The sequence below is a fragment of the Lepidothrix coronata genome, unplaced genomic scaffold (genome assembly GCF_001604755.1).
Source record: "Lepidothrix coronata isolate B3197 unplaced genomic scaffold, Lepidothrix_coronata-1.0 Scaffold158, whole genome shotgun sequence".
NCBI classification, from domain to species: Eukaryota; Metazoa; Chordata; class Aves; order Passeriformes; family Pipridae; genus Lepidothrix; species Lepidothrix coronata.
In genome coordinates, this window is record NW_016690338.1 from 342,415 (window position 1) to 358,115 (window position 15,701).

The 15,701-nt window shown below is 39.2% G+C and overlaps 1 protein-coding gene across 2 annotated transcripts in view; it reads right to left on the reverse strand.

Annotated features, from left to right (window-relative positions):
- FBXL7 (F-box and leucine rich repeat protein 7) overlaps nt 1–15,701 on the reverse strand; it is a 306,337-nt gene that overhangs the window by 252,773 nt on the left and 37,863 nt on the right. The gene's annotated exons all lie outside the window — the stretch shown is intronic.

A 15,701-nucleotide genomic window follows, 5' to 3' on the forward strand; every position in this document is an offset into this window, starting at 1 on the left:
ATTTATGATGAAAGTGAATGGCAATAAGTCCTTTAAAAATAAAAACATGAAGGACTGAAAAACCCCTTTTAACAAAACAGTAGAATTTCAATTTCCCCTCCACACTTGCCCCAATAATTTTAAAGCAACTGCACTAGAGAACAATCAATAAACAACTTTTTAATTAGCTTCTCATATTACTGTCTTTTACTCTATCCAAGAACATTGTCCAATATTCACAATAAAGATATACAGTAAATACAGAGTTTGCTATATCTTTCTCCCCAGTCTCCCGGTAACAGATTGTGTGAAATAAACACTATGGAGTTGTATTAGGTTGTTGGGTTTTTTCAGCCTCCTTGCTCAAATCACATGAGCTGGTTCGGCGATACAGATGTTAAAACTCTGGGAATAATTTCATCAGTTCTACACTGAAATGTCAAACTTCTTTAACAGAAAAGAGGGAGGAAGTGCAGAGAGGAAAAGAAATGTTCCTGTGCTGGCCTCCACCTTCTCCTCTTTTCCGCTCAATGAGCTCTATCCCAACAGATGAATGGATTCAGTCAAGCACAGTAACTATTCTCTCTGGATGCCATAACTAGCAATTTCGGTTCCTTGTGCTTTTCCAAAAAATGTGAATTAACATTTTAATTTCATGCAAGTCAGGTGACAGAATATGATCTCACTCCTTAAAGGTATGTACCAATTTCTGTCATTGCACTATCATACACTCTGAGCAAATTGCTATCAAAACAATCACACCTCTGAGCTGCTGAGAAGTCAGAACCTCTTCATATATCCTCCAAAATGACATAACAGATAAAAACTGAATCTTATTACTATGAGCAACTTCTCTGTTGCAGAATAAGAGATGAGAAACTTAAAAGCAAGCCTGAAATACATTACATCACATCCCTAAATGCTTATTTAAGGCCTACTATTTAAGTGATATCCTACTTGCAGGATCCTTCTTTTCTTTCTCATCTTCAGTAGAGATTTTGTGATAGCCCAAATCCACTAACCCTTTTACAAAGCCACAAGCATCTATTCTTAACTGTGAGCTCATTGATGAAAGGAAGCTGTGACAGTGGGCAGGATACTCCTTCCCCGTTCTTGTCCTTCCATGGACTTTCCCTAAAGAGTCCTGGCAGTTTTGTGGCTCCAGGAATTGAGATCACAGTAACAAACGTGATTTCTGTAGGTAGTACTTGCAGTTCAGATTTTATAATCTACAATCCTGACACATTCATCTTTCTGGTACAACTGGTGAGTTTGAAGTAGTCACACCAGCAATTTTCATTATATTCCAAAAACTTTGCACCAGTTTACTTAAACTGATAGTGCTGCCTAAGCTTTATAGTTGCAGAACATGCAAGCAAAAATAAATGGTCTGCCTCAGAAAAGCCGTTTCCTTTATGAAAGGTCACTGTTACTATGGCTGGCTGCTTCATCTGTGTTGCAATTCAACCCAAGACTGAGAGACCTAAATAAGAAAAGATGGCAAAGATCATTAGCTCACAGGTAAAGGCAGGTTCACTCTTTACTTGTTGTCATTACAGGAGGAATTTGACCATGTTGCACAAAAATAAGAGCAGCTCAACATTCTGTCTGTACCATTCCACAAGTCATGGCACTTTGAGCAAACCATGTTTTGCTCTGCCTTTCACATTATTAGACCAAACCAGGAACTCATATGCAACACCCACATTATTGAACTGAACAGCTTTCAAAATGCCACCAGGATGTACAGCAGCAAAAGAAATCAGACTACTTGCTTTCAGTGTAGAGTGCCACCACCTCCCACAAGAGAATTTTACGTCTTTGGAGTATGGTCTCCTTTTAAAACCATAATAAATATCACAGTCAAGTCCAGCTATGTAAAGCATACCCAGCCATATAAATTATGAAGCACCATAGCACAGTTTCCCTTTAAATAAATGACCTCAACTTGTGACTGGGACTGTAATTAATTTTTTCTCTTCCAACAGTTTGAAAAATGTATCCAGTGTCAGGCTCCCTCTGTGTAGCCTCAAATATAATTAGTGGAGCTCTTACTTTGATTAAACTATTTCCTAAGCCTTTTTAATTAATATTTACCACACCCTGCCATCTACTTGGCAATGTGAAAAGCAGCTTTACACGGACTCTACACTGAGGTCTCCCCTCTTTCAGACCAGCAGTCAGAGTCAGATGCATGCCTTTTTAAACTCACAATCATATCCCATACTCAAGAAGGGAAAGAAAAAAAGCTTTTCAACATAAGGCTTGCAATTTTTTCCATATGCTGGCTCCAGAAAGAGCTTGCAAATAATTCAACACATTCAATAGGGGCATAGTTTTTGCTCAAGAAGGCTCTGCCAGTAAGGTGCTGCCACATTCTGCTCTATTACACAGTCTTACTTGTACTCTATCAACCTGCACCTCAGGAGGTCTTCCATCATCCCCACATCACCATTGGCCAGTCAGAGCTCAAATCAGTCCAACAGTTTAATTACCTAGGCAGCCTCATCTCCTCGGATGGTAAGATTGACGGAGAGATAGACAACAGGTTAGCAAAGGCATATAGTGCTTTTGGAAAACTCCACAAAAGAGTATGGCGTAATAAACACTTGAAGAAGAGTACCAAGATCAGTGTTTACAGAGCCATAGTGCTGTCTACTCTCTTATATGGTTCCGAATCATGAGTCATCTACTGCCACCACCTGCGACTCCTAGAACGCTTCCATCAACAGTGCCTCCATACAATCCTAAACATCCACTGGTCAGATTATGTGACCAATACATCTGTTCTAGAGCAAGCAACAGTCACAAGTACTGAGGTCATGTTACTGAGAACACAGCTGCGATGGGCAGGGCACGTCTCAAGGATGAAGGACCACCGCCTTCCTAAGATCTTGCTTTATAGTGAACTTGCCACTGGCTGCTGCAAGAGAGGAGCCACGAAGAAAAGATACAAGGACTCCCTGAAACAACATCTCAGCCTTGGCCATATTGATCAACATAACTGGTCTACACTGGCCTCAAATCGGGAGGCCTGGAGACACACCATCTCTAACGCTGCTGTTTCCTTTGTGAACACATGCAGGATCACTCTCGAGGAGAAAAGACAACGCAGAAAGAACCGTGTTTTGCAGAATATACCACCTAAGGAGTCTTTCTGCTGTGCCTTTTGCAATCAGACATGTCTATCTCATATTGGCCTCATTAGCCACCAGTGTGCTTGTAACAACTGTGGATAGAGCCTTCCTTCGTTCGCAAAGCCCAGCCATGATGATGATGATGACTTGTACTCATCTTACACTACCAGTTTTACTGCTATTGCACCTGAGCCAGCACAACTATGCTAAGATATGATGTCAAACATTGCACTTACAGAGCTTCAACCCCTCTTATCCCATTAGTTCTTGATTCTCTACTGATGGAAGTCCAGTGGGGAGTGCAAGCATGGAGAGAAAGTGGGCAAAGTTGCAAACAATCACTATCCTCAAGCTTTACAAATCATAACAGACCAAGATAAATAATCTTTTCTATATCATGTCCTTGCAGCTGGTCAGCTGTTCCACAGCTAATTTTTTATTTCTCAGAACAGGTGGAACGTCGTGTTGATGGAATTGTTATAGCAGGTTGACTGGTCCACTTGGTATTGCAAGTCAACAAATTAGGAACTTTTGTTTAATTCATATCCCATTTGGTTGCTTAACAAGAGACTCCTCTAATTCAGCATTATGGCAGTGATAAGAACAAGTCACTGATTCTCTGGCTATCTTGCCAAGCCCTCAAACCAACACCCTTGATACAGCAAAAATTACTTCAGAAATTCAAATAAGATACAAAAATTTGTCCTGAGAGCAGAAATTCAGTTTAGACCATCTAACAAACTCTAATCCAGGAAGTTTATTTCTATGAATATTTTTTTCCCTTTAAACACAAGGTTTTCAGAAATAGCTACAATGACAGCCCTATGACTCATCAAATATAGCACTGTTTTAAAAAATTAGGAAATATTGCCCTCCTAAGAGCTGAAAATATGGTAAAATTTACTAAAAGACTAAAGCAAGTGCGATTCTCAAAGTACACGAGCATTTCAGATTCTTCTATTGGAAAAGCTGACATAGTATGGAGGAGTATAATAAATACAAAATGTGTATGAGGAACATTTAGATACTATAAAAGTAGCATATCAACATGTGAACAAAGAAATACAGAAGGGAGGAGAATCACATTTAAGGAGACAAAGCTAAATTTCAGACATGTTTAGGCACTGCCTGTTGGGATATCTCAAGTACCCACAGAACACTGCAATGGAACTAGGAGATTTAATTAGCTCTCTAGTTCTAAAGAAATAGAGAAAGTATAGAAATTACAATACTGGAAGAGACATAAGTTACAGATAGATTTTTCAACTCTGAGGTTTGCATTTGAAACTTCACTCAGTTCAGTCACTAAGCACTACAGAAGAAGATGGCCTGAATCCATTCTTTAGGTTTGTGTCCGTCCAAGGCACTTATTACAGTATTAATCCCCCTCAGATATGTGCTCATTAATCAGACGGCCTAGGTCAACAGCACCTGATCAGATACAGTGTTTGAACCACCCACACTGAGCCTTCCACAGGAGACTTGCTCACAAAAAGTGATATAAGCAGAACAAAAGCTTCTTTGGAAGAAAAGCAAAGAGCTGAACAAGACATCAGAGTCTTACCACACCAATATCGATCTTATGTTACATTAGCAAGACTAGCATGAAGGTAAAACAGAGGAAAAAATTGAACATTTCTACATGATAGGAAAACACTTGTCTAACATCAAATACAGCAAAAGCAAGTTCATCAGCCAATTTCAGTTGTCAATAATATAAAACTATACTGTGTGGTCTAAAACCACAAATAGAGAATGAAAAAAATCCAGGGAGACTGGAGTGTTTTGGGGTTTTTTTGCAAGAAAAATTACCTTTCCCTAAAGGTTTTGTGTTAGAGTTGCACTTCCCAAACTCCCTCTACAGTCAGAAATCCGATTATATATTTAGAAACATATACACACTTGAATAATTAAAAAGTACCATATCACCATGGAAGAGATTTTGCTAGTCATACAGGGCTGAGATTATTAGGGCAATTAATTACATTGACAGCAAAGAGATAAGACCTCAACCTGCTAACCCATACATTTATTGTGTAGTCATTTGTCAGCATCAGAACACACCCCATCTGCAATACAACTATACAAGCAAAATTATTTTAGAACAATTAATTGACTGATGTGTTTGATGGTGTTCTAGTCTGAACAAGAACCTTAGCTCCTTATTTGTCCTTAGATTCTGTTTTGTTATCTCAAAAATATTTTCTCATGATCAAATTTACTCTTTAATGTCCATGCTTTATTTTTTTTTAAGTAATTCCTTGGACAGCAGTAGTCTTTAATCATTGGCAAGGAAAAAAATTTGTTAACTATGTTCAGAGGTATGCATCTGCAGCATAAAACAAACTATGAATTATGGCCAGGAACCCTTGGCAGCAAAACTGCTGAGACTATTAATTATAACTTTTGTTTTCATTGGCAGAAGCTACTAAAAAGTTAAAATATGTGGTGCACTTTGATATCAGGGGGAGCACAGGGAATGATGCCAACTTCAACTCAGCCCAATCTAAAATAATGTTTCAGAAGAAAGAAAAGCACTTATCCACAGATAATGCAGGGGCTCCATTTAGTTTAAGATTGATCATTAAAAAATTCACTAGTATTACAAATTTAGGCTAGCAAAACTGGAAGGTTAATATTGATTTACATCAGTTCTGCTTTCAACTTTTATTATTTTTCAAGGTTAAACCACTTCTAGATTTTCAGCCAAAAGTATCAAAACCCAGTAGTTTCAAGAAGACTGCCTCTACTTTTCTACTGCATAATTTTTGAGAAATGCTGGAGGCCAGAGAAGACAATTAATGTCACTTGTACATAAAAAATACCTATTTTTAAAATGTAATTTCTTAGCTATTTCCATCCATCATTAACATAACAGGGATGTCTGCTGTAATAGAGAAAGACTGAAAACAGAGACTTCAATAATGCACATGACACCAGGCACGCATTCAGCTACCTTCTGCAAGAAGTGCTTGTGTACAATATTACACACACTGGCTACTGGATAAATGCCAGTAAAACTAAGAAAAGGTGTGTGTGAGTTGGAAGAGTGGGAGGGAAATGGAAAAGAAGGTGAGATCTCCAACAGGGACAAAGAAACCATCCTGTCAGCTGCAAAAACCCATGCTAACCCTTCGTATAAGTTTTTTTTCCGGGGATAGTTTGATTTAAATCACTGGTCTTGCTAAAAAAAAATTTTTTTACTGTCCAAACTTTTTCTTTTTAGACCATTTTTACCATTTTACTCATTAGAGGTCTTTAAAAAACATATGATATCCTGACCCCAACCGCTATGACTGTCATCATTTTCTTCATCAAAAAACCAAGAAAGCATTGGCTTCAGTAATTTGCCTCCTGTTAAGTTTGAAGCCAACAAATATAGAATCCATATTGCAGAAAAAAAGCACATCTTTCCAAATTTCACTTTTGGAATGTCAAATGTCAGTTCAAAATTCAACCAGTACCATAAATTTTAGAAATTGCAGGCCAATTTTCTCCATCTGCACTGTGCTTAGGGGCCATGAGCAACATTAGGAGAATCAAAAGCATAACTGAAGCTGATGTACTGAACAGACACTTGAGACATTAGTGTTCATGCATTAAGCCCAGAAAAGGCTGCTCCAACAAAACGTCTAATTATGGCACATACAGCTTATTCTAGAAAATCAGGAAAATCCTGTCTGAAAGACAGGCATCCAGTCTTGAATGAGCAGCTCTGTTGGTACAAAAGTCACCAGTACCCTTTCATCACTTTTTCCAAAGGTTAATTTCTTCCACTGTTAAAAGAGTCTTTTCAGTCTGCAGCAGTATGGCTTTAGTTTCCAGTTGCTGCAGCCTATCGTATCTTTTTCTACTATGTACATGTACTTTGTTTTTAACTAGTGAGTCGCCCTTAATTGCTTTTAGGAGCAAAAGCAACTGAAGCTCCTCAGGACTTCCACGGAATGGCCATGTCTGTTTAGACTGACTCCACAGCACAGTAGGATGCAGCATCCCACCAGGCATTGTACAAGTCATCAAAGAACATTATGTAATCACTTGTTCTCCATTCCCTTCAGGGGCTTTTAGCAGATCCTCAGCATTCACCAGCTAATGATTATCAGGATCAGACTAATTTCCTCCTCTCTAAAGATCTAGCAAAGTCTTGTTAAAGGTCACTGCCAGCCATTTTGCTGCTTTGAATACAGCTGGTTACAAGCTGGTAATTACTTGGCGTGCTCTACTCAGGAAGATTCGGGAGGTTCAGAGGTTGTTTCCTAAATCCAGGAGCTGTATATGAGAATTTTATTGTCCAATTCTCTTGGTCAACGGAAGTTTCCAGACTGCTAGGGAAGGGGGTATTTGGGAGAAGGGAAGCAGAAGGTGGGACTTCCCCAGAGGAGCCTGTGGTTCAATTGAAAAGCAAGGAATACACGAGGGACATCTGAGAGCAAGAAACTTCCACGGGCCTGGTCAGGGTTATGTAAAGTTTGCTGTAGCTCAGAAAGCCACAGCATTGCTATCCCAAAACCAACAAGCAGAGTCTAAGCAAGGAGTTATGCGGTTATGCTCACAGCACTACCTCATTGCACTAAGGTGTTGGGTTTTTGTTAGTTTTTTTTGGGGGGTAGGTTGAGGTATTTGGGGCAGGGGGTGGGAATTCTTTCTCCCCAGTGAAGAGGTCATCACATACTTGGCAAGAACTTCAGCATAGCACCCATTGTCCCCCTTTCTCCTGCTTCTGCAAAGACATTTCCACACCACATTGGAGAAAGCATAGCTGAAAACAGTACAAGAAGAGAATCTGCAAATGGCATCACTCAAACTCGTTTGCAAACACAGTTTTTAAGCTAACCACTGCTGTCATAGCAGTTTTTCTCTTATTTTCCAGGATAAGTGGGAAAGACTTAAAGAGAGCAAGAAGAATTGAGAAAATTGTACAGTCCAAGTGAAGAGTTTCCTATATCCACACTTTCATCCCGAGATTCAATAGTAATGCTCTGATTGAGTGAAAAATTGCTGTATTCAGTTGTATGTACAGTACCTGGAACATCTCAGAGAGAGTATATTGAGAAAACTACACTTGCTAAGGGCAGAGTATACTACAGAAATACATACTACAAGTACAAAAAAAAATTAAAATGCTATTTTATCTAAAAGCGTGTATTCAAACATTTATCCTACACCTTTTAGAAGGTGCAAGGACAACTGCAAATATGCTTGAGCTTCTCCAGTCTGGTGAAAAAAACTGGTACTTTGGAATAGTCGTAGGTGGCAGATTAAGAGATGAGGCAGAAATACCAAAATCCAATCTGAAATTGGGTGGGAATTGTGGGGGGACTTCAGGGGGGAGAGGGGGAGATGTGTGTGCATGCACTTCTTGGTACTCTTTAGGACAAGACAGTAGACACCTGCTGGCTACTGTAAGACATCCACTCATCATCTTTCTTGGGAGGAATTCTGCATTTATGATGTAGATACAGGCAGAGTTTCACAGGTTCTTCTGATCCTTATAGCACATACAAAAACCCCCCACTTATCAATAATTTGGTCCTTTTTCTGCTTTCATATGCAACACTGACATTTAGTGCCAGTAGCTGCTGATGAACAACATGGAAGCTTTGAACAACCAGGAATAAACCAGCTATTCTTAAATGAGAAAATAATTAAGTCAACTATAAAGTGTTCATCCATTTGAACAAGGATGTAGTGCACTTGCACTAGGAGCTGAAAATCCACTTGGCCAAGGCAATCCTTCACACATTTTTGTTCTGACTTCAAATTTTTGACACTGCAGCTTTAAAGAGAGGCCTTGACAAAGAAACCATGCAGCAAAACTGGCTTAAGTGGGGATTTATGTGGTGATGAGACCACACTTGCTGGGTTTCCTTGAGTGCTTGACAATAATTCTCCTCCCCCTCTGGGTTTGGCACTCATGGGGTCCCTGTGGTGGGTCCAAAGAAATGGTCTCACACTGAGACCTCTAGTAGTTTACAATGAAAAAACATCTTCAGCCTGGAGACTGTCCAAAGATAACTGCATAGCCAGTAATATTTTATTTCCTTTATTCACTCTTGGAACTTCTGCATTAGACTTTGGCAAGGTGACATCATATTTAATTTTGCAACATGCAGTCAAAAACTGCACTATTAAAAATTATGAACAGTTAACAGGTTATGACTCTTGCGCCCTGAAGGCATCAAAATTCTTAGAAGTCATACCCCAGCATCAAGCGCCAACCCGGACAACCAGACAAACACTTAGACTGAGAGTAAACAAAATGGACATTTAATTCAAAAACGAAGTCTAGTTACACCTGTGAAATATGGAATGAACTGTGCAGAGTTGTTTGATTTTTCATTTATTGGGCACGTGCCTCATATTATGCCATTATAAATGTAAAATGCTATTTCTGTAGAAAGGATACCAAATGAACCCAAACTTGGCATAGTATCACCTGATACCATGTATTTGATTCCAACATCAAAATCAGTTACAACATAATTTCAATGTTTGGAGGGTTTTTTTTATTTAATTGCTCTAAAAAGATATGTGAGCCTAAGACATACCAGGCTTTACCAAGAAAGAAGTCATCTCCATCAGCCTTTCTGTTTAATGCTAAACGTTAACACCTGTCTCACTAAGCACAGAAGCAACACTGCCATCTGATGGTAGTCTCTGGGCAATACAAAATTTGGCAGCTTTCCACCACAACGTTTCAAAAGTAGCGTTTCAGCGAAGAAAAAAAAAACAACCAAACCAAACAAAAAAAAATCCCAACAACAACCCCCCCCCCCCCCCCAAATCAAACAGGAATCCACAACAAACCCCCACAAACCAAAACCCAAAGATATTTGGACAGCAGTTTTACTTCAGGGAGACACTGAGGCAGACTTCAGTAGTTATCCTAGGTTTTCCTGCACATCAGAGAGTTCAGATTTATTGAACACAGTAGAATATACTTGAAAAGCATCTAAATTCTCCATCCATGAGGTTTCTCTCTCTCTTATTCCCCTAGACAGAAGACCAGGAAGGCCATTAAATCTGACTCTGCCTTAATCATTGCTGTTATCCACTTCAACTGCTTGCTATTTAGGTCTGTGGCCTTAAAAGCAGCATCTTGCATTTCCTCTAAGTATTCCTTCCTGGGAAAATAATTGGCTGCACTGGTCACCATTCCTCGAGGTGGTGTTCAATAGCCTCTTTTCACAGTTCACATGACAAAAATAAATCAGCTTCCCCACTTGACTGTTCACCACCTCCAGGAAGAATCTGTTGTCACAATTACAAAGGTACAAAATGAAACAGTGAATGTTTGGATTCCTAAGCCCCTCGGTGTCTCAGTAAGCAAGTCCACCTCTAAACAAGCATTCAGGAAAACATACTGAATGGTAGATCACATTACTGAGTGATCTGGATTATCAACTACACTCACATATAATAATAATACATATGCTTAAAATTAAAATCATACATATAAAATTAACTGTACATATTTACCACCAGTATTCATGTCCTCTAAAATAAAAGGTAAACTCCAGTTGTGGTGATTATGGAAGTTATAAAAATATGTAATGTATAATATAAATTACAGAGTTGCCAAGTATGCATGCAAACAATGGTGAAGATTTGCTTATAGTTTGCTAAAGTTCTGTTTAAGGCAAGTAATAAATGGCAGTCATATGGCAACAACTGAGGTCTGTAATTTTAAATTACTTCATCATTACTGTAAGAAAACAGTCTTCAGTTTTACAATGCTTTTGCCTCTTCACTGTTAGACCAGTAAAACTTTGGCATCATTTCTTAGCAGTCTTTCTCACATCTTTTGTAGGAAAACTGTTTTAGGATATACTTGGAATCATATTTGTGCCTTTTAAGGAGTAGACTTACAAGGCTTATGACTTACAAAGAAACAAAACTTCTTGAGTTTTGCTTTCATACCCAAATGTTTCAGAAAAATAGAAAGCTATTGAGAAAGTTGCCTTGCAAGTCTTCCACTGTTGAAAAAAACTTTCCGTGAAAGCCATAAATTTAAAAAAAAAAAAAAGGACAAAAAAGTAGTCTGTTTGCTATCTAAAATCAGCTGTAAGTCTTGCTTAAATATTCTCTACTATCCGCTTTGTGGAATAAAGTAGTCCCTATGCTGGCAACATGTAATATGATATGATAACAACAGAGTAACACAACTATTAACACGACAGTTTTGATTCTAGCACAAATGTGCAAAGTAAACCATCCTTCCACCTTTCAGTTTTCAAGAGACTGCAGTTCTTACTCCTCAAGAAGTAATATTAGAGATACAAAAGAAAAATTACTGGTTTGCATACTTTGGAAAAAATAGATTTAATTAGTAGGGCAAATTCTTATCAATTAACTAGACTTCCAAGCTGTCATTAACTTGTAAAATTCTTACCAGTTCCTTTCATTTAGAAAGTGATTCAGAATGTTTTTTATTTTTACAATGTATTTTGGTGATAGGATATGAAATTTGAGTGCAATTCCAAAGTTAAATAGGCATAAACAGGTTGGAAGTACACATCAGCAAGCTGGAAAGCAAAGAGATCTTCAAAACTCTTAGCCACAGTGGCTGTAGAAGCCAATTTATGTGGTATAATACTAAAGCTTTTGTGTTACTGAAGATTTGTTTTCTTCGTATACAAAGTACTCCAAAGGCAAGACAAACATACACAGCAATCTATAAAAGCAGAAAAGCCTGCAACTAAATAGTACAGTAAAAGCTGATGCTTTTCTCATGTTTTATTGTTTATAAAACTTACTAATTTTCCAGTCTAGCAGATCATGCAAATAACTGAAATTTTTCAGAGATATTTTCACCTCGACTTTGATGGCAGAACTATAACGAATTTTAAAAAAAATTCCTTGGAAAAGTCTCCAGCTCCTGTATCAGAATCTTCTATGACTGGTTTTTCCCAGAATAATTTATACTAGTGCTTTACTTTTCCTATCTATAGTAGTAAGCTGCTGTTCTTTAAAAGCAAATGAGATTGAAATGAGACTGAATAGTTGGTCCCATTTCTACAACAAACCTCAGCTGAGACAGACATGAAAATTACATCTTGTCCTAATAGGCATTCTGATTTCAGCTGTCAGAGATTTGAGCAGGTGTTAAGTAAACTGAAGTACGTATTTACTAGTTACTAGAGATTTTCTTTACATTTTTACCTTTTGATTTAATGTCTGCACCTGCTAGACACATTTGTTATAATATTCCAGAAAGGAAGGTATAGAATAAACTACAAAAAATTCTGCAAATATTCTCTTTGCTTGGAAGTTTTCGCTTTTTTCCAGAAAGAGTGGGGAAAAAAAACCTAATGTGAAGCAGGATGGCTTTTTGGCACTATGACTTCTATTCATTAAGAGCCAGCTCTACTTAACCAGCACCAAGTCACAAAGCAGATTCACCTATACTAACTCTGCAGGAATGAAAAGAGGGGAATTAGAGACTTTTGATCCCATTTCAATTTCTACATTGTCTTGGCAAGAGGACTCTGCTGAATCAACACTTTTCTGCTTCACAAAAAGACATAACCAAACAGGTGTGAAATCAGAATGTCTCTATTTTAGATAACCCACAAGAAGTGTTGCTGTTGACAACACTTCAATCCCGAATCTATGGCTGGATTCTCCTCACAACATCACAGACAGCCAGACATGGGCAAGATGTAAATGGAAAGTACAACACAGTTAAGAACCTGAATGTGGCACCTGAGGCACATGAGGTTCTGTGTTTTTATAAGCAACTATGTTATTGCTGTGGCCTACAAGTCTTATTGCCATTATTGCATTTGGCAGTGAAAGCATGTAGTTATTAGCAAAGGACAAAAACTTGTCTGGTTTTCGTTCTGAAGGCTCAGTACTCAATGGCAGCTAGATACAAGACTGTGTCCCAAACTGCCACATCTTTCACATCAGAATCTCACACATGTTTTTTGGAGCACTCCATTGAAACAAACTGCCACTCTTTTTCCCAACCACTCCTACAAAATAGCCTGTATGCAGTCATGCAATCTGTTCCACAGTGTCTTAATCACTCTAAAGTCATCACAGCCCTGCACCAACGTACCGAGTCCTGCATCTTGTTTGTTCCCCAATGTTGCTAACACTTGTGCAAGTGCTTCGGGTTGGTCTCTTTTGACCAGTTTTATCTTACCTGAGAGCTCTCTTCTATCACCTTGCTCCATGTATTTGACACCCCTAACTTCTGTTCCTTTTCTGTTGGAGAGCTGTTGTCACCCCACATCTGCTTGAAAGTCCTTCACACCATGTTGCCAAGTCCATGGGTAAAGGCAGTTTTACCTCATTTTGTCAGATGGATCCCATCTGTCATTCCTTCAAAAGGGACACATAGTCACAAAAGCCAAAGCGCCTTGTGCAAATCCAGCCACACCACTATTTGTTAATTTGCAAGGCATCCGTTCCTACACAACATGCGCGGAACTGGGCCCACCCTTTAATCCTATGGTTCATCTGCTTGCAATCGGACATGTCCATCTCGTATTGGCCTCATTAGCCACCAGCATGCTTGTAATAAATGTGGATAGAGCCTTTCCCAAATCTTCGTTCGTGAAGTCTAGCCATGATGATTCCTACACAAGTCTTCCTCTTCACCCATGGAACTGAGGACAAGACAACTTGAGCTCTCACATCCTTCACCTTTTCCTGCAGAGTTTCACAGTCCCTCTTAATTAGTTCTAGGTGTCACTTGATGGTGTCATTAGTGCCCTGCAGGCAATCAGTAAAGGGTAACAATCTGAAGGTCTAATTAATTTTAGGAGGCTTCTGTAACACCCTGGACCTGGTTCCCAGAAGGCTACAAACCTCTTGTAACAGCATGTCTGAATGGCAGTCGTGTGTTTCTATCCAGTGTGAAAATGAATCTCCAGCCACTAATGCTCATTACTTCCTCTTGGTACCAGTGCTCTGCTCAGGCCCAGCTGGCTCTGATATCTGCCTTAATGGAGTTTGTTCTCATGCATTGGCTATTAGGGCACAATACCCAGATCAAAGAGAAGAAAGAACCGTCTCCTGCTGCTGAGACAGAAGCTTCCAACCTCTCACTTCTTGGGAGTGGCTACCCACCACTCCTTCAAGTTAGTTGTGAACTGCACCCCCCAGGTCCTTTTCCACTGGGCTGCTTTCCAGCCACTCTTCCCCAAGCCTGTAGTGCTGCATGGCATTGTTGTGATCCAAGTGCTGGACCCAGCACCCTTCCTACCCTCTAGCACATCAACACTCATGTCCGACTTAGTGCCATCTGTGAACTTACTGAGGGTGCACTTGATCCCATCATCCAGGTCATTGATGAATATATTAAACAGGATTGGCCCCAGTAGGAAGCCTTAGGGAACACCACTAGTGACCAGCCAGTGGTACCACTCACCACTGCTCTCTGGGCTCAGCCATCCAGCCAGTTTTTAACCCAGCAAAGAGTGTACCTGTACAAACTGTGGGCTGTCGGCTTCTCCAGGAGAATGACAGTATTGAAGGTCTTACTGAAGTCCAGGTAGACTACATCCACAGCCTTTCTCTCATCCACTGGGCAGGTCACCTGGTCATAGAAGGCTGGTCTAGCAAGACATGCCTTTCTTAAAGCCATTCTGTCTGGGCCTGATCCCCTGGTGATATGTACAATACTATGGACTGATTTACATTATCTAAATTGAGTGATATTATCATGGCTCTTTGCCCAAATGCAGAAACCTATAAGAAGCTAATAATACTTTTTTTTCCTCTAAATATATTCTCTAGGAAAAATTACCATGTATCTCAGTGGGAATCTTGGAGTTTACAAGAGAGCAATTTTATACCCTCTGGATTTGATTCCTTTGCCATTGTAAGATATGTGCCCACATTGATTGCTACTGCATCAATAAATTCTGCTCTACAATTACAAAGATAAATGTTTCTTTATCTATCTCTATTTATACACACACACACAGACACACACACACAGTGTCCAAGATCATGACTTTTGCTAGGATCACAACACAGTTTCTCGCTTCTGAATCATAGGAGGAGCCTGTATTCTTCATAAGACCAAAAAAAAAAAAAAACCAAAGAAAGAAAAGTTGGATTTAAGATCTTATCTATACTGTACCAAACCCCAAAACAGTATGTTTCAACTCTGTATGCAAATTATAGCTCTAGAACTGATCCCATTTTGTGTTTCAGAACCTAAGAATCGTGTCAGAAATGGTTTGAAGTCATAAAAATCCCATTAACATTTTGGAAGTGAAGTCAGCTTGGTGATTTAGTCTGTTCTGGAAATTGACTACATTTTTTCCTTCAAAACATGGGTCACTGACCTAAGAAATGTGTAATCTTTGAAAAAAATTAAACAATTTTGCAGAACAACTACTGCATTAAGATTAATCTGACTGCAACACCGAACTACTTGATCTGCATAAAAAACTGTAGTACTTAGTATCACACTAATGAAAGAAACTGGAGTGACATAAAAGGAACTGTTTGCGCCGAAGGGAGGTTTGGAGGGAAGGAGTGAGTGAGGGAGAGGGAGAGGAAGGGGAAGGGAGAGAGGGAGGGAATGGGAGGAGGTGGAGGGGAGGGAAGGAGAGCGGTTTGGGG